Consider the following 25152-nt stretch of genomic DNA (forward strand, 5'->3'; position numbering starts at 1 on the left):
CCTGGGAGCAGACATGGCACTGCTCACCAGGCCATGTTGAGGCGGCGTCCCACATGCCACAACTAGAAGGACCACAACTAAAATATACAACCATACACTGGGGGGATTTGGGGAGAAAAAGCAGGAAAAAAAAAGATTGGCAACAGCTGTTAGCTCGGGTGCCAATCTTTAAAACAAACAAACAAAAAAACAGATGAATAAAAATAATAACTGTAAAATGTTCTTTAAAAACAAGCTGAATATGTCTAGAAGATGGTAGTTAAAGAAAACATCCACAAATTCCATCTATTTGAAACGTGCTTAAATGAGCCAAAAGAATGAAGGAAAGTATAAAATAAAAGTTAATCTCTGGGGCCGGCCTGGTGGCACAGCAGTTAAGTTCGCACGTTCCGCTTCAGCGGCCCGGGGTTCACCAGTTCGGATCCCGGGTGACGACATGGCACCGCTTGGCAAGCTATGCTGTGGCAGGCATCCCACATGCAAAGTAGAGGAAGATGGGCACGGATGTTAGCTCAGGGCCAGTCTTCCTCAGTGAAAAAAAAAGAGGAGGACTGGCAGCTGATGTTAGCTCGGGGCTGGTCTTCCTCAAAAAAAAAAAGTTAATCTCATCTGAAATTAGGAAATAACCCCAACCTCATACTAGAAACTCTGTAGAATATCTGCTTAGGACCAAGTAGAAAGAGGACCTTGGAGCTTCCATAACATTCCTCCATAGGGCACAGAGCAGGGCTGCAAGAAGTAGAGGACATTGGAAGAGCCATACTATTATTTTTCATCTACTTGGCTGATTTTGAAAGGGGAATGACCCTCTAAAGAAAGCTGGGAAGCCACTGGAGAATGTAGAAGAGAACCTGAAAAACTGCAGGACAAGGCCTGGTTCTTTGAAAGGAGGCTACCATGTCATAACAGACCACATCTCCCCCAGATAAACCTATAAGTTTAATGCAAATAAAATGCCAATTAAATATTTTGGAAAGTGAAGCACAATAAGTGTTAACATTTACTGAAAACTTACTGGATGCCAGGCACTATTCTATGCATTTTACCAAAACAGTTTAGTTAATCCTCACGATAACCCTGTCAGGTACATTAATCCCCATCTTGCAGATAGAGAAACAGAGGCACAGAGAGGCTAAGGAGTTTTCCAAGAGTGTCAGTATGTGGCAGAGTCAGAGTTCAAGCCCAGATAGTCTGACCCTACAACCTGCATGAATGGCCACTGTGCTCTACTGTCTCTCTGACAAAATTATTATAAAGTTTAGTAAAACAATGGTGCTCAAACAGGCCAATTTTCCCCCTTGAAGACATTTGGCTGTGTTGGGAGACAACTCTTTGTTGTTACCTGGTGGGGGTGGTGCTACTGGCCTCTAGTAGGTAGAAGTCAGGGGTGCTGCTAAACATCTACAATGCACAGAACGGACTCCCCAACAAAGAATTATCCAGCCCAAAATGTCAATAGAACTGAGAGTGAGAAACCCTAGTCTAGAAGAATAGATGTGTGCTAATAGCCAGGAAAATCCTGAAAATGAAGAATAATGAGTAGGAACTTCTTCAGCCAGATAGTATAACATAATATAAAACTATGTTAATTAAAACACACGGTATAGATAAAGAAATAGATATTCAGATAAATGGAATGTAACAGAGAATGTAACTCACATATAGACCCAAACATATATAATAATTTAGTGCATAAGAAAAATGGCTTTTCAAATTAATAAAAAAGATTGTTTCTTGTATTTAGAAAACCTGTTGATCCTCAGGAACAAACAATGGATCTCCATTAGTTATTCTTTACAACATAATAAATTTAACATGATTAAGGTTAAGATGTAAAAATAAAACTGGAGAAGTACTAAAAGAAAATACGAACTGAGTCTTTCAGTATGAGAAATTAAAGACACCCTTCTACAGACACAGAAATTCTCAATAAATAGAACAACCCTACTTTTATTGGGGGGAGCCTGGGGATGGAGGATGTTCTTGATATCAAGTGACTTGGATTTTAATGTATCTTTATATAAATAAATAAACATTTGTGTAATATAAGTATATATTTACCGTAATTTTAGTAAAAGACACATACTGTTTAAAAAGAAACCTTTCAAATTTAAGGACACAGAGAAGTTGAAATTAAAGTAAGACAAAAGATGCACACAGAAAATACCAATGGAAAACATACTGGTGACTTTCTGGGATGCTGGAAATGTTCTCTCTCTTGACCTGGGTGGTGGGTACATGGCTGTGTACATAAGAAAAATTTCATCAAGCTCATCCCTTAAGATTAGTGCCCTCCTTGCTCTTTACTATATGAGTGTTACACTCAATAAAAAGGTAAAGAAGCTGCAAAAAATATAGAGAGCTGGAACAGTTGTATTAATATCAGACAAATAGCCTTTTACATAAAACATTTTCAGAGATAACGAGGACCACCAAATGCTGATAAAATAAATAATTCTCTAGGAAGTCATAACAATTCAGAACTTGGAAGAATTTCATAAGTAGCTTATAAAACTATGAAGCCACAAATAGAGAAAACTTTAAAACATTCAATTCTTCATTTAGAAAGAGTAAAAGTTAAGTAAATATGAACTCAAGAAGTTAGGAAAAGAACAAGAGAATAACCAAAAGAAAGTAGACAGAAGGAAAGTAGAAGGATGTAAAAGAAAATAATAAAGAATGGAAGTCAATAAAATGGAAGGTGGAGTGAATAGCTGGGATCACACAGCTGGAAGGAAGATGGAGAAACAGGGGAAATTGAAACAACTAAGCAAACAAACAAACAAACAAACAAAATATATGACACAACTTTCAGACACTCGATATCAGGTGGCGCAGGTCAGTGATGCCTGAGAGAAGGGAAACAAAGGAGGTGAACTCCATTGCCCAGCTTACAGGCTGAGGAATGTCCAGGCCCCACTGCAGCATCTCCCAAGATGAGGAGACAGAGCTGAGCCCAGGGAAAGCTGAGGCAGCTGGAGTCTAGAAGGCAGAGGATCCCAGAGGAAAAACCCCCACACAGAGAGCTCTAGAAACGTGCAGAGGTTCCTCTGAAGTCTTCAGCCCAGGGCTGACTTCCACATGCATAGGAGGACACCATCCACATGTGTCGAAACTTTTCTAGTGTCATAATGACCAATGTAAAAGGCTTGATCCAATTCTGGGTCTTAATTTTCTCATTTAGAATATAAAGTCAGGGAGGCTGGGGGGTCGGAGGCTGCAGACTTATCCAAAAGTCAGTTTGTCATTTAGCACCAAAATGCTCTCACCTTGTGTAAGCTGTTTCTTTAAATGGATCCCTTTTTGGCCTTTTTGAGGGCAAATGCATGAATATGTTTTGATCCTAACTTGGGTGATAGAAAAGGGAACCCAGCCTCTCCCGAGATGCCTTTCATTGTAGAGCTGCAGCTCTTCCACCTTCTGTGGGTAATTCTGGATGCCATCAAACACTTCCAGTCATGAGAGAAAGGTGAGCCCCGGCAGAGCACCAGCAAAGCTTTGCTCCTCCTGGAATCAAAAGTATTTAAAGTCAAGAAGAGAAAGTATAAAGCAAAGAGCATAGTCATGTAGATACCATTTTCAGCAATTTAATAACTTTTCTTCCACCCTGTTTTTCACTCAGTACAATAAGCCCTGAGGTCGCAATGCAGACTTTCTTCTAAGTCACGTTTTTCAGAAATGTAAGAAAATGCAGGGAAAGGAGAGAAATTTTAGATGATAAGATATCAATTCATTTTGTCTTTGATTTTGTCACCATCACTGGTGACAAATGTGAAAATCTCAAGTATACATGAGAGTATGGATGAACAACAATGCAGAGTTTTATTTCATTTTCCTCCCTCTGATTTCCAACCTGTTCTAGAAGCAACTCTATGAAAGAAAAAGAAAAGTTGCACATGTTGATACAGTATTTTTATAGATTAAAATCAGAAAAATTGCTGTGAATATGGAGAACAAACAAAATTTCAGAGGGATCTCTTAAGAAAGCTGACTTTTTAAGTGCACAATTAGATTTCATATTTTAAATATCACGCCTGAATCAAGGGGTGGAAATGGAAATAGGGAAGCCAGTGGAATTTCCATTTCCCTGCTCATGCTGACGTATCTGAGTGTTCTTGGAGCGATGTTACAAAAAAGAATGGAATTGCATTTAAAGAATATGTAGAATTAAGTCTGCTTTAGAGGCAGATTTTTTTTTATTGAGATTCATAATAGTTTACATCATTGTGAAATTTCAGTTGTGCATTATTTCTTGTCTGTCACCACACAAGTGCTCCCCTTCACCCCTTGTGCCCACCGCTCACCCCCCTTATCCCAGTAACCACTGAACTGTTTTCTTTGTGCTTGTGTTTGTTTATATTCCACCTATGAGTGAAATCATATGGTGTTTGTCTTTCTCAGTCTGGTTTATTTCGCTTAGCGTAATACCCTCCAGGTCCATCCATGTTTTTGTAAATGGGATGATTTCGTCTTTTTGTATGGCTAAGTAGTATTCCATTGTATATCTATACCACATCTTCTTTATCCAATCATTGGTCAATGGGCACTTGGATTGTTTCCATGTCTTGGCTATTGTAAATAGTGCTGCAATGAACATAAGGATACAGATTTTTAAGGGAACAGTTCTGATATCTCCACAGCATGAATGGACCAGGAGAGAAGGAAGGAGATGGATTGTGGGAACTGAAGTGGTTCCTTAGCTCAGGATCTGTGATGATGGAGGAAGGAGTTGTTCTCTCCAAGGTGTGAAGAGTCAGCTCTTTGGGAGATTTCCCTGTTGTCATCTCTCAAGCTTGTAGCCACTCTGATCAGAGATTCTGCTCACTCCCTGAGGTAGGTTTTGCCTGAATCCCTTTTATGCTCGGAGCCCATCTTTAGCAATGACAATATTTCCCACAATGGATTTGCCATAGAAATATGTGTTTTCTGCATAGGAGGCTGATTTTTGTAGGCCCTTGTGGATTTAACCCATCTTACAACTTAAAAGGTCGCTGAACAAAATGTGGCTTTCCTTTGCAGAGTCACTGATCTCAACTGTTTGACCCACTTGGTTCTAAACACACTGCCATTCTGCCCCAACTCACAGAAAGCTCCATTTTGACTTGGCGTCACTTATCCACGCTTCCCCATCTATTCATACATTAGTTTCATCATTGTTTGGTTTAGTGATTTTTCTTTCCTCTTTCCTCCCATGTGCTTAACCACGCCAGACCACTCTTTACGCCGTATTTTAATAGAATACCTTAGTGGTCAGTCTCCCCAACGCAATAGCTTTGAGATCAGGGAGTGAGTCACTTTTTCACTATTGTACACATAGTGCCTCACATAATAACAGGCATTTATAAATACTCACTGTGTGATTGAATGAATAAATGAATTAACTGATTAATACTCTATGAAAGACTTTACATCAGTTTCTTGCAATTACATGATGAAAAATGGTATTATTGTTGTAATTGGTATTATTACTACTAACCATGCTAAATGTGAATAGAAATGTAACAGATGAGCATAGAATTACATTGAGAAAAATCTAAAAATTAAGGTCAAAATTTTCTTCCCCAGAAATACTCTTCCCTCCAATGTCTACTTGGTTTCTCTTTGTGTCCTTCAAATGTACTCTCAAAAAAGTTTTGAGGGAAGCTTCCCTGACCACCCTCTAAAATAAGCAATCCTTTTCCTCCCCCACAACACGTACACACTGTAATGAATACAGGGCTACTAACTGACAGCTCATGCTATCAGCCCTCTCTGGAATTGACCTGGGCAAAAGAAAGTCATCTCGACAAGGTCACACTTGCTTCCCAGAGGACAGCTTACATCTACGTTCTGGTCATTGCAGGAGTATAAAGACCTGGGCCCCTTTCCCTAACTCAATACAACTCTGAAGGCCCATCTCAGCTTCCTAGCTCCCCATGGGGTCTGCAGAGTCCTAGCTGTGTCTGACTGAAAGAAGTACCCTATTTCTCCCTCTACCCAATCCTGCTTCCTTCCCTCTCTGACAAGTATTGGTGCTAAGAGCACTTTCAGTAAACTCCCTGCACGTGAATCTCCATCTCAGGCTCTGCTTCCTGGACACCTGACCTGCAGCTCTCCTCCCTTCTTCTGCTTGATTTTTCTGCATAGCACATCTTACACTTATTGCTCAAATATATTCATTACTGACCCATTATATATTCACTCTACATTGTATTATTGGACATTCCCCCCCCCCCCCATTAAGTTGTAAGCTCCATTTGGGGCAGGAACTTTGTTTAGTTTGCTGATGTAGCCACAGGACTTGGAACACCCTAAGAACTAAATAGATTTTTATGATAAATATTGAATAAATGAGAGCAGGAACTTGCAAAACTACATCCTGTTTTGACTGCTATTGCTCAAAAGTCTTCCTAAACTCCAGATTTTACTGTCTGCCAGAAATTCAAAGTAGCTCTACTGGTATATATTAATTACGATCACAGCAGAAATTAATATGCAAAGGCTGTGCCCTAGCATAATTAGGACTACAGCATCAAGAGTTAACATTTTCAGGGGGACAATTTCTGCTATATTTCTATAATTTGTATAACTTTGATTATAAGAGTTGTCTTTAGAATAATGATAGTCAGCATTTGCATAGAGCGCTACAGGTCACAAAACATTGCACGTATTATTTCATTTGGTTTGAAGCTGACAGAAACCATGTAGAATTGTTATCTTAGTTTTACTAATGAGGAGACTAAATCTCTGAGAGCTTAAATGACTTTTTCAGTGACAGCTGGTACCTGAGTTAAACCCAGGTCTGCTGAACCCAAATCCACTGCTTATTCTCTCAGGATACCAACCCAATAATTCTCTGGAGCATGACTCTACAAAACTCATGTTATACTGTAACATCTGTCAGAATAGCAAAATATGGGCTCCTCAGTCATCCACCTAGAAGACATCCTATATATACAGCTTATTTAAATTTATTCCAAATAGTATGGTTACTTAGCATTTGTGGAAATTCTGAGGGTTTTGTTTGTTTCGTGTTTTATATCTGCAGTTGTGAATTAATACCATAGATCTTCTGGACAAAGGCCATATCCTAGCCATTACTTCTTATATCTCTAAACATTCATTTACAATTCTTTGCCTTTCTATGAAAGAAGATACATACTTCACCCATCTACAGAATGAATTTGCTTTTGATTGTTAGTGACTTTTATGCTCTTTTACATAAATGTAGAAATATAAAAATTTCATATAAGCAAAAACAAAGAAAATTACATATTGCATCTACACAAAGAGATCATATTATCACATTAATATTTTTGTGTTTTTCCTTCCAATACTATATATATGAAATACATATTATTTTATAAATTTATTTTTCTGAATTATTTTTTATTCTGATGATACAGAAATGTTGTCTTGTCATTTTAACATTTAGAAATCAATCAAGAATTTAAAAATACCTTAAATTTGTAGATAAATTCTTACCAATAATAATATACATGATTAATGTGATTGTCCACAGCACGTAGGTAAATAATAATCTGAAACATACACATTAAAACTAAAAAGAAAACATCTATGTAGAAAATCCAAAACAGTTAACCAAAACACTCCTGGAACTAACAAGCAATTATAACAAGGCTGCAGGATAAAAGTTTAATATATAAAAGTCAATTGCTTTCCAGCAATGCACAAGCAGAACTTGAAATTTAAAACACAATACCATTTACATTAGCACCTAAGAAAATTAAATACTTACGTGTAAATCTAACGAAATATGTACAAGACCTATATGAGGAAAACTACAAAACTATGAAGAATGAAATAAAATAACTAAATAAATGGTGAGATGTTCCACATTTGTGGATAGGAAGACTCAATATTGTCAAAATGTCAGTTCTTTCCTACTTGTTCTTTTTTTGTTTGTTTGTTTGTGTGCGTGTGTGTGTTTTGAGGAAGATTAGCCCTGAGCTAACATCCACCGCCAATCCTCCTCTTTATGCTGAGGAAGATTGGCCCTGGGCTAACATCCGTGCCCAGCTTCTCCTGCTTTATATGTGGGATGCCTGCCACAGTATGGTCTGATCAGCAGCGCATAGGTCCTCTCCTGGAATCCAAATCGGTGAACCCCAGACTGCCGAAGCAGAGCGCATGAACTTAACCACTGCATTGCTGGGCCAGCCCCCTGACTTGTTCTTTAGAATCAATGCAGTCCCAACAAAAATCCTGGCAAGTTATATTGTGGCTATTGACAAACTGATTCTAAACTTTACGTGGAGAGGCAAAAGATCCAGAATAGCCAACACAATGTTTGAAGGAGAAGAACAAACTGGAGGGCTGACAATACCCAATGTTAAGGTTTACTATAAAGCCACAGTAGCCAAAATAACACAGTGCTGGTGAAAGAACAGACACATAGATCTATTCAGAAATACCCAGAAATAGACCCACATAAATATATTCAACTGATCTCTGACAAAAGAGCAAAGGCAATACAATGGAGCAAAGATCATCTTTTCAACAAATGATGCTCAAACAACTAGACATATACATGAAGAAAAATGAATCTAGACACAGATCTTACACCTTAACAAAGTGCACTATAGACCTAAATGTAAAATGCAAAACTATAAAACTCCTAGAAGATAACGTCTGGGAGAAAACCTAGATGACCTTGGGGATAGCTATGACTTTTTAGATACAACACCAGAGGCAAGATTCATGAAAGAAATAATTGATAAGCTGGACTTCATTAAAATTTAAAACTTTTGTGAAAGACAATGTCAGGAGAATGAGAAGACAAGGCATGGACTGCAAGAAAATATTTGCAAAAGACACATCTGGTAAAGGACTGTTACACAAAATATACAAAGAACTCTTAAAACTCAACAATAAGAAAACAAACACCCTGACCAAGAAATGGGCCAAAGATCTTAACAGAAACCCCACCAAAGGAAACATACAGATGGCAAATAAGCGTATGTAAAGATGCTCCATATGATATTTCATCAGGGAAATGCAAATTAAAACAGTAATGAGATACCACTACACACCTATTAGAGTGGCTAAAATCCAGAATACTTACAACATCAAATGCTGGAGAGGACGTGGAGCAATGGGAACTCTCATTCATTGCTGGTGGGAATGCAAAATGGCACAGCCACTTTGAAGGACAGTAAAGCTAAACACACTCTTACCACACAATCCAGCAGACAATCACGCTCCTTGGTATTTACCCAAAGGAGCTGAAAACTTTTGTCCACACAAAAACCTGCACACGTATGTTTATAGCAACTTTACCTGTAATTGCCAAAACTTGGAAACAGCCAAGACATCCTTCAGTAAGTGAATGGATAAACTGTGATACATCACACAATGGAATATTATTCAGCACTAAAAAGAAATGAGCAATCAAGCCATGAAAAGACATGGAGGAAACTTAAATGCATATTATTAAGTAAAAGAAGCTAATTTGAAAAGGCTACATACTGTATGCTTCCACCTATATGATATTCTGAAAAAAGCAAAATACAGAGGCAGTAAAAAGATCAGTGGTTGTCAGGGGCTGGGAAGGGGGAGGGACGAATAGATAAAGCACAGGATTTTTAGGGCAATGAAAATACTCTGTATGATACTGTAATGATAGATACATGTCATTATGCACTTGTCCAAACCCATTCAATGTACAACATCAAGAGTGAACTCTAACGTAAATGCAGGACTTTCGGTGATTATGATGTGTGAATGTAGGTTCATCAATTATAACAAAGGTACCAGTGTGTTAAGGTGATGTTGATAAAGACAAGGCTATGCATGTGTTGGGGCAGGGGAAATCTCTGTACTTTCCTTGTAATTTTGCTGTGAATCTCAAAGAGCTCTAAAAAATTGTCTTTCAAAATAAACAAACAAACACATAAATAAGGAAAATGTGTTTTTACTTTTCTTACACACCTGATTTCTGTTTACCAGTATACCAGCTGAGCTTACAAGAGAACATCCAAGCATGTGTACCTTGTGATGGCCTGTCTTAGTCTTCTCATCCTGCCATAATGAAATATCACAGACTGCATGGCTTAAACAACAAAAATTTATTTTATCACACTTTTAGAGGCTGGGAAGTCCAAGATCAAGGTCCAACAGTGTTCGTCTTCTGGCGAGAGCTCACTTCCTTCCTTGCATATGGCTGCCTTCTCGCTGTGTCCTCATATGATGGAGAGACAAAGAAAGTTCTTTGGTATCTCTTGCAATAAGGACATTAGTCCTATTGGATGAGGGTCCCATCCTTATAACTTCATTTAACTTTAATTCCTCTGCAAAGGCTCTCTCCAAATATAGTCACATTGGAGTTCAGGACTTCAACATATGAATTTGGGAGGAACACAAACATTCAGTCCATAAAGTGCCCAAACTTGAAAAGAAGAATGGATCTAAATAATATGTTCTCAAGGAAGGATCTTGGGGGCACCTGAACATGCAGCATTGAGTACCCCAAATCCGTTCTAAACAAGGCATGCCTTTAACTAGATAGCAGCTAAGGTGTGACACAAGTCCACACATCATAGTAAACTTAGCTGATGTTAGTAAGTCATTTTATCTCATAAGACTCAATTTTCCTATCTGAAAAATAGGAATAATATTTACTTCAAGGACTAGAGTGAGGATTAAACCAAATTTTGAATATTACTGCCAACTATAGAGCTTACACATACACTCGATAAATGTTAGTAGAAATGAAGGAATGACAAACTGTTTCAGATCACCTCAAAGAATATCCAGTTGCTTCTAGATTAGCTAAGGTCCTTTGAGGTATGCTCCCAGGGTTCTAACCTAGCACCAAAGAAAGCTCTGGATGTACTCCGTAAGCCATGAACATACTGAGCACCTGCTTACTCTATGTCAGGCTCTGTGCTAGGTACAGGTATAGGTTTTCTATAGCATTTTAGCCTAGGTAATGTACATTCTTAGGAAGAAATCGTCAGATTGAAAGTGTTTAATTATAGCTAAAACATAATTAGACAAACTCATTAGAGGGCACTGTCTACTGGTAACAGTTTGTCTTTTAAGCCTTGGAGCTGCAAGTCACGTGTTCTAAGAAGTGAATCCCTCTCTTTCATGGTTATTATCCCAACAACATTGACCACACCTCCTCAGTACATCTCACACTCAGCACATCTCAGTACTAGGGCTCACTGGCTTTCAGAGTCCTCTGGCTGGTTCTTCACACCCAAGGAAGAAGAGCTATGGTAATTGCGATGAGACTTGAAATACCGCTTTGTCACGCCAACAGCAACGTCACAGAAAATAGTGGCTTTCCATGGAGCACCTCCCCAGGAAACAGACCCTGAGATAGGTTCATCAGTTACGTTATCTCATTTAAGTCTCACAGCTGCATGAAGTTAGTATATTCATTATTCCCATTTTACCAATGAAAAAAAAATGTGTGGCTCCAAAAGTGGTCTGACCAAATAAAAATATAAGGGGCTGGGGGCCAGCCTAGTGGCATAGTGGTTAAGTTTGTGCTCTCTGCTTTGGTGGCCTGGGGTTCATGGGTTCGGAACCTACACATTGCTCATCAAGCCATGGCATGGTGGCATCCCATATACAAAATAGAGGAAGATTGACACAGATGTTAGCTCAGCAATAGTCTTCCTCAAGCAAAAAGAGGAAGATTGGCAACAGGTGTTAGGTCAGGGCGAATCTTCCTCACCAAAAAGATTAGGTATGTGTGTGTGTGTGTATATATATATATATATATATATATATATATATGGCTGAGTAAAATTTCAACCCCAATCTGTCTAACTCCAAAGTCAACGCATGAATCTACCAAAGGCTGGTCTATTACGGGCAACCTAAAATCAAGAAAGACTGGCAATTTAGAATTCTGAATAAATGGCAACTATATGTTCTTTCATCTACTTTCAGTAAAGACTTGGAACTGGAATATAGCATAGTACTAAAACTTCGTATCAGACTTCTAACAGGAATGACATAAAACAATGATTATAGGCCAAGTGTGAAAGAAAATGAGAATAATTGACTTTTCAGAGCTACTTATTTTCACCTAGAGACGGAACTGATATTACACATTTATTTATACTGGGTAAGGAATCATAGCCAGCTCTGGTGATCTAGCAGTTAAGATTTGGTGCTCCCACCACCACACCTGGCTTCATTTCTGGTCAGGGAACCACACCACCCATTTGTGGATTGTCACACTATGGCAGCTGTGTATTGCTGTGATGCTGAAAAACTACCTGTGAGGTGGAAATCGTAACTCTCCTGTGGACTCTTTCCTCCTGACTGGTGAGCATTTTTGCGTGTTTCAAAGATATCAAAGTAATTTCTACAGGGCTTCGCTTGTACCTGTGACTTTTGCTATACCCTTAGTGCTGCTGAAAGGATGTATGATGATAAAGCTCATCTCCTCTGGTGTGGTCTGGGTCAAACTTGAATCTTGAGCTTGAAAAGAAGGCAGAATTTGCTGCATGGGGAAGCTAGCCCATGTGTTTCTCTAAGGCATGTAAAAGTTTTAGAGGTGAGAAATAATTGATTAAGAGAAATGGGTAAAGGAAAAATACTTTTTTGTTGTTGTTAATGTGTAAATGTCTAAAAATAAATCCTATCCTGAAATATTAGTGATACAGGTAAATTAATGTAGTACTAGTAGCAAGATCATCCACTCTGATATGGAACCTATTTATCCCTCATTCTTTTCCATAAAGCTTTCCCAAGGTGGTAGAACATGAAGAACATTGTTTGGAAAAACAGATAAGATAACTTCGTAAGTGGTTTCCAAATATTTCTCTGCCACTAGAATTTAAAATGGATCTGCTTACCTACCCGGGGCTCAGCCACATTCATGGATGACACCCTTTCCCCTTCTGGTGATTCTCACAAATTACTACAGGCTTTTTTACTCAAGAAGTCATAAGGCATCTGCCTGAAGGAAATATATTCAGCTATGTCAAAGGCACACCTTCCAGGAAAATGACCTTAAAGATGGAAATTTTTGAAGATAAAAATTTATTGAATTTTTTTTCTGGGTTTCTATCTTATGTTCTTCAGGTCCATTTTAATATCCTTTACATCTTAGGTTGATGGGTACATTAAACCAGTAGGTTTATTCACATATTTAAAGAAAATGTATATTCTAAAAGAAACAAAGCAAAGCAAGGATATAAGAATAAACAGGACAGGGTAAATTTTTTGCATAGGTACAGCTGTCATCTACAGGAGTAGATGTAGCAAACCCATGTCCTGCTTCCAACTGTGTCTGATGGCCATCTTACACTTAGTGTAACTCAATGAGGCAAGAGCCATCATTGACACAAGTGTGTTCCAGGACATATTGCCAATGCCGACTGGAAAAAAGGATCTGGATTTAGCTCTCAGCATTGTTACAGACTTGACTCACTCTACCTACCACTTTCCACCTATTTTATTAAAATTTCAGTGTGTGAACAACTAAATCCTGGCTAAGATCAATGTTTATGCACTCGTCTTCAACATACCCAGTTCCCAATTTAATCCCAAGATCTGATTGGATTGCATGCTATAACCTAATTGTTTAAGACTTCCAGTGTCTTAAACTTTCTTTAATTAGACATTCAAATCTTAAGGAGATGCAAAGATAATTACTTTTAAAATCTTTATAACTCTCCTCACACCCATGTGTAAATAGATGCTTTGTTATCAAGAAATGGCTAAATAAATACCCTGTAGCTGTCAACTTATCTTCTGAACAGAGGAAGCAGAGCACCTGAGTGCTTAGTTTGAGTGACAATCTGTCTAATTTATTTCTGCTGAGTGAATTTATTCATTTGCCAGGAATAATAGTAACAGAAAAATAAAAAGTCCATGCAAGTGCCAAGTAATTAAGCATGGTAATAGAATTCCGTCAGGCTGCTGTGTGGGGTCTAGCACACAGGTTTAGCACACAAGGATAGGAAATTGATTTCTACCCTCTTGATGATCATGTATTTACTTTATATGTCTTCTACTACCAATTCAAAGCACTGTGATCTTTTTTACTGTTTTTTCCTAAGATTAAGCCAGCCAGAGGGCAGATACTCTTACTTTTATGTGTGTAGTCTGTCAATATTCAAAATTTTTTTTTGTCCTCCAGAGATACATAGATAATATAAAATGCTACAGTTTCCTACCTTGTAGAATTAACTTAAATATTTGATTGATAAGGACTCAAATGGAAAATCAGACTCCAAAGACCTATTATCTATTAATATTCTAAACAGAAATTGTGAAGTATGTTGTGATGGGGATAAAAAAATAGAAGAATAAGGGCTCAGTTTATAAAAGAATAGTGATTGACTACACTCTGTTTTTATGTCCTTCATATCCTTTAGGACTTTTAGTACTTTTGTGGGTGGGAACACGGAAATAGAAATGAGTTCTTTAAAGAAAGCAGCTCTACAGAGCACACATCCTTTAAAAAGGCAATAATATCTTGGCGTCCAAGTGGCCCCAATTGAAAATAATAATTACTCACACTTTTTATTCTAATGGGTCTCCTACTCTCTCATCCTCCCACCTACCCCCATCTCATAAAAGGATAGCTCATCAAGAGGTATTGTGTATAATGGGATACTTTTTTCTTTTAATTTTACTTTGTCTTCTAAATAAAAGGTGTAAAAATTTATGCAGAATTGTATGTGAGAACAAAATATGGAGTTTGCACAATTCAAGTATTAGAAGCTTCAGGATATGATTTTTCTAATTTTGACATTCAGGAATGTAGCAACGAAACTTTGCTTATAAAAATAGATAAGCAAGTTCCAACAGATCATAGATCAGATAAGTGATAAAAAAATATTAGACGATTACTATGTCTATGGCTATGTCCCCATCCTAGAAATATAAAACAAGGGTTTAGTCCCTCTCAAAGTGATGAAACTAAACTGCAGAAATCCATCTTCTCCTTTCTTACCCTTTTATTGTTCACAGAAAAAAATGCCCTCATCTGCAAGAAATTTCTATGCCAGGGTCCGAAACTTACAAGCCCTGATATTTTCCCATTTAGACATGTCACTTTGTCAGGCACTCAATGTATTTCATTGCTTGCTTCACTTAGAAAGCAGTTTTCTACAGAGAGCAATAAAAGTGTATTTTCCAACTAAACCAGGGATCACCTCAAGTTGTTGTTAACAGACTACAGCAAGAATGAGAAAAACATATTCCTCTATTTTACTATCATGATGTTGAAAAATGTTATTTTTAAAGCAAGCAACTAATTGGAAAAGTTAGTGATATCCTAGAAAAAGAGTGAAATAAAGGCGATAGAAATTGAATATGCCAAGTTGAGGTTAAGGAAAGTGGGTTGTATTATCCTAAATGGGACAAAGCTAAAGTAAATTGTAAATTAGTCCAGTTAACCCTACGCTCTAGGTAAGAAATTCTGTAAAGATGAAACTGAAAATATCTTTCTCAAAATCCATTCACCTCATCATAAAATTGCTCAGTTTTTGTAGTAAATCCAAAGAATTGTCCTAACAGTAAAAATGCAAAGAAAGCTGAGAATCTTGACAAAAAAATCACAAAAGAAGAAATACAACTGGGCACTAAACACACGGAAAAAATGTTCAACTTCTTTTTGCCTCCAAACTTTCTTGAGGGGCATACAGCAATGTATCTCAAGTCTCACTTGACCAGTCATTCCAGTGTTGAAATTTAAGAATGTGCCCTGAAATTTTGCTAGAAGTAGAGTCTACCCAATTGTCTGAAAAATAAACAAACAAACAAATAGGAACTTATTAAGTTCTGGAACATCTATAAAATGAAATACTCTGCAACAATTAAAAACTATCTCAGAGAAGTATATTTATTGCAAAAGAAAGACATTCAAGATTAAAGTAGAAAATGTGACACAGTTGTTTCATGTGGTCATTTTGGGTATGACCATTTTGATTTGGGGGGCATTTCATGGCCCAAAACAAATTTATGTTCATTTCATCTTTGTAAAAAAAATCAGAGTCACAAACGCAAGAGAAACTTCACCTCCTCCCTAGCACTCCCCATCTTGAGTCTCTGGAGTAGGGGAGGTGTGGGCGGAGGTAAGTCTGGGAGCTAGAGTAATGGAGTCTGCCAAAATGAAGATTAAATAACAAAGTACATGAGATTTTTAAATGCCCATAGCATCAAAATAGATGTGTGTGTAAAATAGATAACATTTTGCATCTATTTGACTTAATTTGCAAAACTTACATTGTTTGAAAATATCAAGTGTTGGTGAGATTGTGGGGAATTAAAGACCCTCAAGGACTACAAATGGATGATGAAAGTATAAGTTAGGAAAATCACTTAGGTAGTATTTAGTAAAGTTGAAAATATTCTATCTTATGAACCAACAATTTAAGTTTTAGGTGTCTATGCTTTTAAAAAGCCCCAAAACACTCACATAGGTATCTATGCTTTTTGAAAAAGAATCCCAAACACTCAGGGTTTTTTATACAAAAAACTTCATTTAGGGGCCGGCCCAATGGTGCAGCGGTTCAGTTCACACGTTCCGCTTTGGCGGCCCGGAGTTCACTGGTTTGGATCCCAGGTGCGGACATGGCACCACGTGGCAAGCCATGGTGTGGTAGACGTGCCACATATAAAGTAGAGAAAGATGGGCATGGATGTTAGCTCAGGGCCAGCCTTCCTCAGCAAAAAGAGGAGGATTGGCAGCAATTAGCTCAGGGCTAATCTTCCTCAAAAAACAAAACAAAACAAAAAAACACTTCATTTCAACTTTTTGTTTTGTAATTTCAATACTTGGAAATGTCCAACAATAGGGGAATGGATAAATATAACGTAGCACATTTTTATAATAGAATCCTATGTGCAATTAAGAGAAATAAAGTAGATTTATTCATATAGACGTATGACGTGTAAAATGTGTCACTGAGTGGACAATACCAACAATAAAAAGATACATACATATAAAATATTGCAATAAAATAAGAAATACCAAGGACTACAGCAAAATTGATAGCCGCTATTATCAGCCTTTCAGTGGGGGTCTCTTGTAGATATCTTCCTAAAGTTACAAGTAACCACTGCAGCACTGTGCGTATAGTACCTGGACACCAAATATATTTTCAGGACTGCTCTACTTTACGTAAGACAAGAACATTTTACTTTTTAAATTGACAGGAGAGAGCACGAACTCCCGTCTTCTTGGCAATCTCAATGCCTCTGCTTCTGAGCAGATGCCATCTAGTCTGAAGAGTACCATCTGCTTTCGTCTTCCTCTTCTTGTCCCCCACCTCTACCTTTCCCAGCTGCTTCATCTTTCCATACTGTCCCTCAAATACCCAATTTCAGGTGAATGAGGGAAGGCAGAATTATGTAAGAGAGTTGGTGACAAGAAAGCAATTCTTTTTCTGACCCCCATAATACAATATATAATACTACATATAATATAAATAGTATTGAATTAGGAAAAACCACCCAGTTTTTCCCTCCTATGTCTTTCTTTCCTATGTGTCTCCTTTACTCTCACACTACTAGCACACTCACAATACTTCAGACATGAAGCGTGTGGAAGTTTTTCCCCACACCAAGCAATTCCTTGTGACACCAGCTGGGTGTCCTGCAAATTAACTCACTTCTAACACTATCCATCTGGATATAGTGTCAGATCCCACGGGTGAAGGGTTCAGTCCCACAACACTGCTCCCCATCACACTTTAGATGCCAATCACAAGTAGTGGGTCCCCAGGTTACCCACAACTTCTGTCTGATTTAGCTAAAAATCAGAGGTTCCCATGACCCCCTCTTTGGGTTCAATTAATTTGCTAGAGCAGCTCACAGAACTCAGGGAAACACTTACTTACATTTACCAGTTTATTAAAGGGTATGATAAAGGATACGGATGAATGTCCAAATGAAGAGATACGTACTGCGAGGTCTGGGAGGGTCCCAAGCTCAGGAGTTCCTGTCTCCATGGGGTTGGGGTGTGTCACCCTCCTGATGTGGATGTGTTTGCCAAACTGGAAGCTCTCTGAAGCCCCTGTTATTAGGATTTTTATGGAGGCTTCATCACGTAGGCATGATCCATCATTAGCTCCATTTTCACTCCTTCTTCCTTCTCAAAAGAAAGGAGGGTGGGTCTGCAATTTCCAAGCTTCTAATTATGGCTTTGGTCTTTCTGGTGACCAGTCTTCATCAGGAGTCATGCAGCAGCCCACCCAGAGACCTCACTAGAACAAAAGACTCTCCTATCACCTAGGAAATTACAAGGGTTTCTGGAGCCCTGTGTCAGGAACTGGGGTCAAAGACCACATGTTAGAACAAAAGATGCTCATAGTGCTCTTATCACCCAAGGAATTATGAGGGTTTTAAGAGCTCTGTGCCAGGAACCAAGAACAGTTTCTATTTTTTACTGACTAACAACTATATATACATTTTCTATTATCTCACAACTATAAACAACAGTTTCACAAAGCAACAGAACATTACACCACAGAATTTTACAAAGCAAGGCCTTTCTCTATGTTCAAAACTACCTAGAGTAACACTTCCCGTTTTATAGGAGCTTCCCCCTTTGAAGCCAGAGTCCTCTCCCCATTTCTACCATCTCCTCCTCCAAGAATTCAAGAAGATATCTGAGATACTAGACAGATTTCAGTCGTCTTAAGTTCCAGAAAGTCTAGTACAAATCTAACATTGGTTTCCTCTTCCTAGAGAACAGCTATATTTCTAGAATTTGTTTTTTTGTTTTTGTTTAGAATAACATTGATTTATCAGATTAATTGATTTATCAGATTTATTGTTTGCTTTTTTCTCAGGAGGGAAGAAAGAGCCATGATCACATTTCTTACCTAAGTACTAATTTAAGTTGAAATGAATAATCAATACACCAAAGATTTCTTTGCTGGGATAAGGGTAGAGAGGTTATGCAGAAATTGGAGGATGTATAATCACATTTTGACACAAACTTATGAATCCAGAATCAATACACTTAATTAGAGCCAGACCATTAGTTTCATTTGGAAGCTTAGGCTTAACTACATGACTTGGATGAAATTCAACATTATATTCTGGCTCTGAAGCCACATAGTATAAACAATGGTTTTACTAAAGCAACAGAGTATCAAACCATATAATTTTACAAAGCAAGGCCTTTCTGTGTCCAAAAGTCTTTGCATTACTCTCAACATTTCCTACATTCCCACAGAGAAAATAAAATCAGAAATGGCATAAAACTATTCAGCATTACTTGAAATTGAGCCTCATTTGGTTAGCACTTGAAAATTGAGTGTGGCTATTGGGGAAGATGAGTTCCACTGATGCTGGTGTTTTTGTTATGTGGACCAAGTGATGAGCTTTGCCTAGTGGCCCAATACATCGTTCTTTATCAATGTACTTAATCTATCCATGTTTTTTCCTCTAGCCAAAACTTCGTATATATAACTCCTGTTTCCTCAACTGACTGTGGGGCTGACTCATATCATCAATTTAGCAGGCAACTGGCCCTTATCTCCTTCCCTGAGGTCCCTCTCTGCTTCTCTCAATGAGAGTTGAAACAACCTGCATTTCCTGGGAACTAGAAGATAAGAGAGTATCAGAATTACTTCTCTAGCAAACAATGTTTGCCCATCTAGAGTGACATTTCCCAATTTATAGGACCCACCCCTCTGAACCAGAATCCTCTCTCATTTCCACCTCTCTCCCCCTCATAATTCCAGAGGGTATTTGAGATGTTGGACTGTGAATATGACCTACAGTGAGCAGTCATGTTGACATCAGAGCTCTGGCTTAGCCAATCATCCAAGATTGCTCTGTTTAGTATTCTTTTAGAATAGTTCTGACAGGATTAAATATATTTTGTAAGGTGTTAAAGAAAATATGATGCTATTTTGGGAATGTCACCTGTTCGTAACTTGATCACTGTCTATAATTTCATCACTGATTATAATTAACTATGATTACTAGGATAGGAAAGCTGGATGATGTATGGGAAAAACATTGGATTAGGAAATTTGGGTTCTTGCTCTGTGATACAAATTATCTGCTAGGTCTCCTTAGTTAATTATCTTAACCTGTCTGTACCTTGCTACCCTCATTGGTTAATGGTTAGTGAGACACCTATCCCACCTACTGCATACAGTTCTTATGAGGATTAAATGAGATAAGCGATTCCAAAGTGACGTGAAAACTATAAAGCACTGTGCAAATTTAACAAAACAGTTTTAACAATCTCAGAGACATAACCTATCATAAGTTTACTTATTTCTAAAATAGAATTTGAATTTGATTATGTTAAAATTTTCTCTTTCATCTTTACCCTTTATGTTGGGCATCTTTTATTCCCTGTCTTACGATCTCTAGGCCTATCCCTCTTCTCTAGCAATTGCTGTGCTAACCAGTTGCAAACAGGTGTAGTCTGACAATCCCTTGCCTCATCTCGACCCCATTTCTCTTGCTTTCTTCCCCAGTGCTTCTGTACTCCTCATTGTAGGATGACTGTAGGAACACGCTCAGCCATTCTGGCCTATGTGAAGGTGTGAGAACTGAATCCCCTTTGGGTCAACTCTTGACCCATTAGGGCAAGAACCAGTGGATAAATTTCCCCCTCCTGCATGCTGTGGGCAGGCAGTTCTGAGGGGCATTTTGCATGGTTTCTCAGAGGGACCCCAGTGGAACTGAACACCAGTTGCCCACACCAGTACCCCAGTTTAGTAACATACCCTTGAATTTCCCTTCCCTCTCTCCCTAGTTAACTCTTCGCAGTGTCCTCTCTCCAGTCTCCTAGGATTACCCCCTGCAGGGAAGGAAGACATTTCCTCTACCCTCTCTGGGTTCTTCTGGCCAGTGAATGAATGAAATTCACATGAGACAGAATAACAGGAGAAAATTAAACACAGCTTTATAACATGTATACATGGGAGAGGCTCAGGCAAGCTGAGCAACTCACCAAAATGTCTGAAACCACCACCTTAAATATCATCTTCAGCTAAAGGCAAAGGAGGATGTTGGGGGGCGGAGTTGATCATGAAAGATTACCACACAAGTATAGTAAACAAGATGTAGATTTAAGTCCTTGCCTTTGGCATTGATAAGAGTTTCTAGAGATAAGGTCATTCCCCCCTTCTTCCTGGTACAGAGAGGGAGACACCTTTACAGATGGAGATTTCCTTTACAATGTAAATGTCTCTCCACAAAGGGTAAGTAAATTCCACTTTTCAGAGTTGCTTTCCTGTCTGCAGTTTACTAAAAGTAACCAGCCCCAAATAATCCTCATGCCAAAGAGACATATTCTGGGGTGGCCAATTCCAGTCCCCCACACCCCTAAATAATCTACCTGTACCCAAATACCTGTTCAGTGCTCTAAATTTAGGAGCTAGGGGAGTATTCAAGCTAAAACATTCTAATTACATTTCTCATCTCCGCTAATAAAATAAGAACACATTGAGGTCAAAAATTATATTTTCTTTATCTTTATAACTCTGACAATTATTGTAATACTTAGAACATAGCAAATATTCAATAAATATTTCTTTCAATAGCAAATAAATTATCAGTTGAATGAATATGTTCAATTTTAAATTGGAAATCAGGGATTTCCACTTTTACCTGTGATGAATTTACATGTCACAGACCATTCCTCATGCCAAGAACATGAGAAAAGCCAACTAAAATTTAAGAAGAAAGGAAAAATTGTTTGAAGGCATTGGAGAGCTTCTGAAGCAGCCAGAACTTGAGGTATCAAGATCCCTGTGATAAGGGAAATGCAGAAATGTGATAGCAATTCTGAATGCCACTTACTCCATAGGGCATTTGACAATTTTAAATGTCAGCTGAGAGGTTAAGACTCCTTAGTAACTATAAAAAGTAGATAATTTAAACTAGGTTAGATAATCTAATCTCACAAGGCTGGGTAAACAAAAATTAGTGTTTGGTGATGCCGAGGCAGCCAGGATTTGAGAGTTTAAGCCTGGAGGCAAAAGAGATGCAAAAAAGTAAACAGATACTCACCTGGTTTCCCCCTCAAGGCATTTTCTGAATTAAGCTCTTTAGGCCAAGATGGTAAGAAGACCAGCACAAAGCCTTTGAAAGTCAAAGCAGATTTTTAAACATCTTTTAGTGTTGAGAAGATGAATTTGGAGGCCATGACCCTCCAAGGGAGAGGCGCTCTAGTGAACAATTTGTGCTCTCATTCAAAACCTTTGGGATGGTATACCACTCAAGAAGGAGCTTAAATCTTAGGAAGACTGAAATCCAGCTTTTGGTCATCTCAGCGATTATGGTGATCCATCTCCATTAGAGCCACCAAGCAGAGGGTAAACTCTCTCCGAAAAGAGAGAACACAATCCAGATCATCTCCAATTCTTCATATGCCATGTCTGATAGTCAACAAAAATCTACAAAGTATACAAAACAAAACAACAACATATAAGACCAAGAGAGAAAGTAGACGATAGGAAAAAACTCAGAGATGACCCAGATGATGGAATCAGCAGTCACAGACTTAATTTAACTATGCTTAATATGTTTAAGAAAATAGAGGGAAAGGTGGGAAATTTCACCAAAGAACTGGAATCTTTTAATAAGAGTCATAGAGAAATTCTAGAACTGAAAAATACAGTAACAGAAATTAAGAAATCAATATATGGATTTGACAACAGACTGCATATTGCAGGATAAAGGATTCATGAAGTATAAAAGTGAAAATTTAGACAGATGTAGGAGGTATTTTGTTACTGTAATTAACTGTAAATTTTATTTTATATTACAATCAGTAATGTTCTTTATTGGTGGGAGAAAGGAAAAGTCCAAATGAGTTTTACTCAAATGAAAAAATGAGACAAAGAAAAAAAGACAGTCAGTGGGGAAGAAATAGTCCTCTGAGCAGGAACCATTTAAATCCGTTCATATTAGCAATGAGAAGTTCACTATATGACTGTGCTTTCTTTTTCAGAAGATTTATTTTTTTGTACGATGGTTTCTTCCTCAAACTGGAAAACCAAAGTAAAATTGAAACTTAGATCATAATAAAGCTAATAATTAGGTTATGATAATTATAAAGCTTATGGTAATTAAAAGACTCTTACTAATTGAGATAAGGAGGATGAGCACCATAAAGATCTTATAGTTAAAACCGCTGAAAGTTATTGATTTTGGTGCATAGTGTAAATATACAAAGTAAACCAAAGGGAGTAATCGTTTTACTAAAGATTGGAAAGAAAATAAGAGTTAAATCATATAGTGTATTAATTTAGGTTCCCACTGATGTGGGATCGGTGAGCCGAGGAGTCGAAAGAAAGATTTCTTAGACTCTCAAGATCTGGCAGTAGTGCTCTTTTATTTAGAAAATAGTGTGGAATAGCATGGGGACAGGACCCATGGGCAGTCAGAGCTTCTGCTGCCGCCGCTTCTGCTGCCCCCGCTGGCATGGGGACAGAGCCCATGGGCAGGCAGAGCTGCTGCTGCTGCCCCCGCTGGCATGGGGACAGGACCCATGGGCAGGCAGAGCTGGTGCGTGGGGACAGGACCCACGGGCAGTCAGAGCTCCTGCTGCTGCCCTGAGTTGAGGGTTAGGGCTAATTTTATAAGGCATAGGTATATGATTCATCTCTTTACAAGACAAAGGAAAGAACATGAAAAAAAGTTAAAATGGTATCAGTGCGGGTGGGGTCTGGTCATTGGGTGATCCCATGACTTTTAGACAAGAATCAAATCGGATTAAGTAAAGGTTAGAAAGGTTAGACACCACCACCCTAAACCAGTTACATGAGATTGCCAGACAGCAACCAACTTAAGTTCTTGCCTCTGGCATTGACCAAGAGCCTCTAGAGATAAGACCATCCCCCCCTCTTCCTGGCACAGAGAGGGAGGCATCTTCACAGATAGAGGTTTCCCTTAGAAATGTAAATGTTTCCCAACAAAGGGGCAAACAAAGTCCACTCCTTGGAGCCTGAATCTCATCTGTAGTTTTAAAACTAACCAGCCTAAAAATCCTCATCATAAGCCATTTTAAAATTAAGCAGCCTAAAAATCCTCATCACCCACCAGATCCTAAGACAGGATTTCAAGAATAAGCAATTTATTTCTAGGAAAACAAGCAGTAAGGGAGGACATCACTGAAACTGCGGAAGGATAAAAGATATACTATCAAGTCAGCTACCACTGTGAGTCCTTAACATCTTAGAGCTCTAAATTACATCAAATATACGCCTACCAGTTATCCCACTAAAGCAGTGAGGGAGCTGGGGTGTTCGTATACTGACTCCTAGCACTCATTGCTTGAGGGTTGCTCATGAGGGCAAAGGGTTAATTCCCCAGAACTTCTTGCCTGGAATTTGCATGTGCAGACAGTGTGCTCCTTAGGAGAAAGCCCTCAGCAAAAATATGAACATGCTGCCAGTTGGAAGTCACTAAAACTCACTAGACAGACTGCAGTGGCAAGGCTCAAGGAATAAGCGTGGTGCACTGTCAGCATCTGCTCCAGACAGGGATTGAACACTGGTGAGATAATGTGGTAGGTTGACTGCACTAATGGCCCAAGCCTTCACCTCTTCCTGGATCTATGCCTTTTGCTATGTGACTTTGCAGTTCCTCTCATAAAGAGGAGTCCACTCCCCTGCTCCTGATTCCGAGTTTGGCCTTATCACCTGCTTTGGCCAATGGGATGACAGCAGACGCATGTAGACTTGAGCAAAGCACTTTTGCACTTCCACTATTTCTCTTGCTCCTCTGCCTTTGCCATGAGAACTACCTGAGCTAGCCGACTGAAGGATAAGACAAGGTAAAGCAGAGCCAGGTCATCCCAATCATCCCAGATGAGGTCATACTAGATCAGTTGACTTGCCACCAAACTCTAAGCATGTAAGACCAGACAAACTAAATAGCCGGCCCACAGATTCATGCATTAAATAAATTCTTATTGTTTTAAGCAACTGAGTTTTGTGGTTGTTTGTTTGCACCATTATTACAGCAACAGATAATTAGTACCTAGAAAGAGTGTACTGCCATAGCATAAACCAAACATGGAGAACTGATTTTGGACAAGGTGGCAGATAGAGGCTGGAAAAATGGCAAGGAACTATTCGAAGAGACTGGGGAGATGGCAAGGAAATTGCTAGAACAGACTGGGAAAATGGCACCCATGTTATATAGTCACGAAACATTTGGTAGAACTGTCATGTGAAGTAACCTGAAGATATAAAA

Source organism: Equus przewalskii, chromosome 2 (assembly GCF_037783145.1).
Source record: "Equus przewalskii isolate Varuska chromosome 2, EquPr2, whole genome shotgun sequence".
Classification (NCBI taxonomy): domain Eukaryota; kingdom Metazoa; phylum Chordata; class Mammalia; order Perissodactyla; family Equidae; genus Equus; species Equus przewalskii.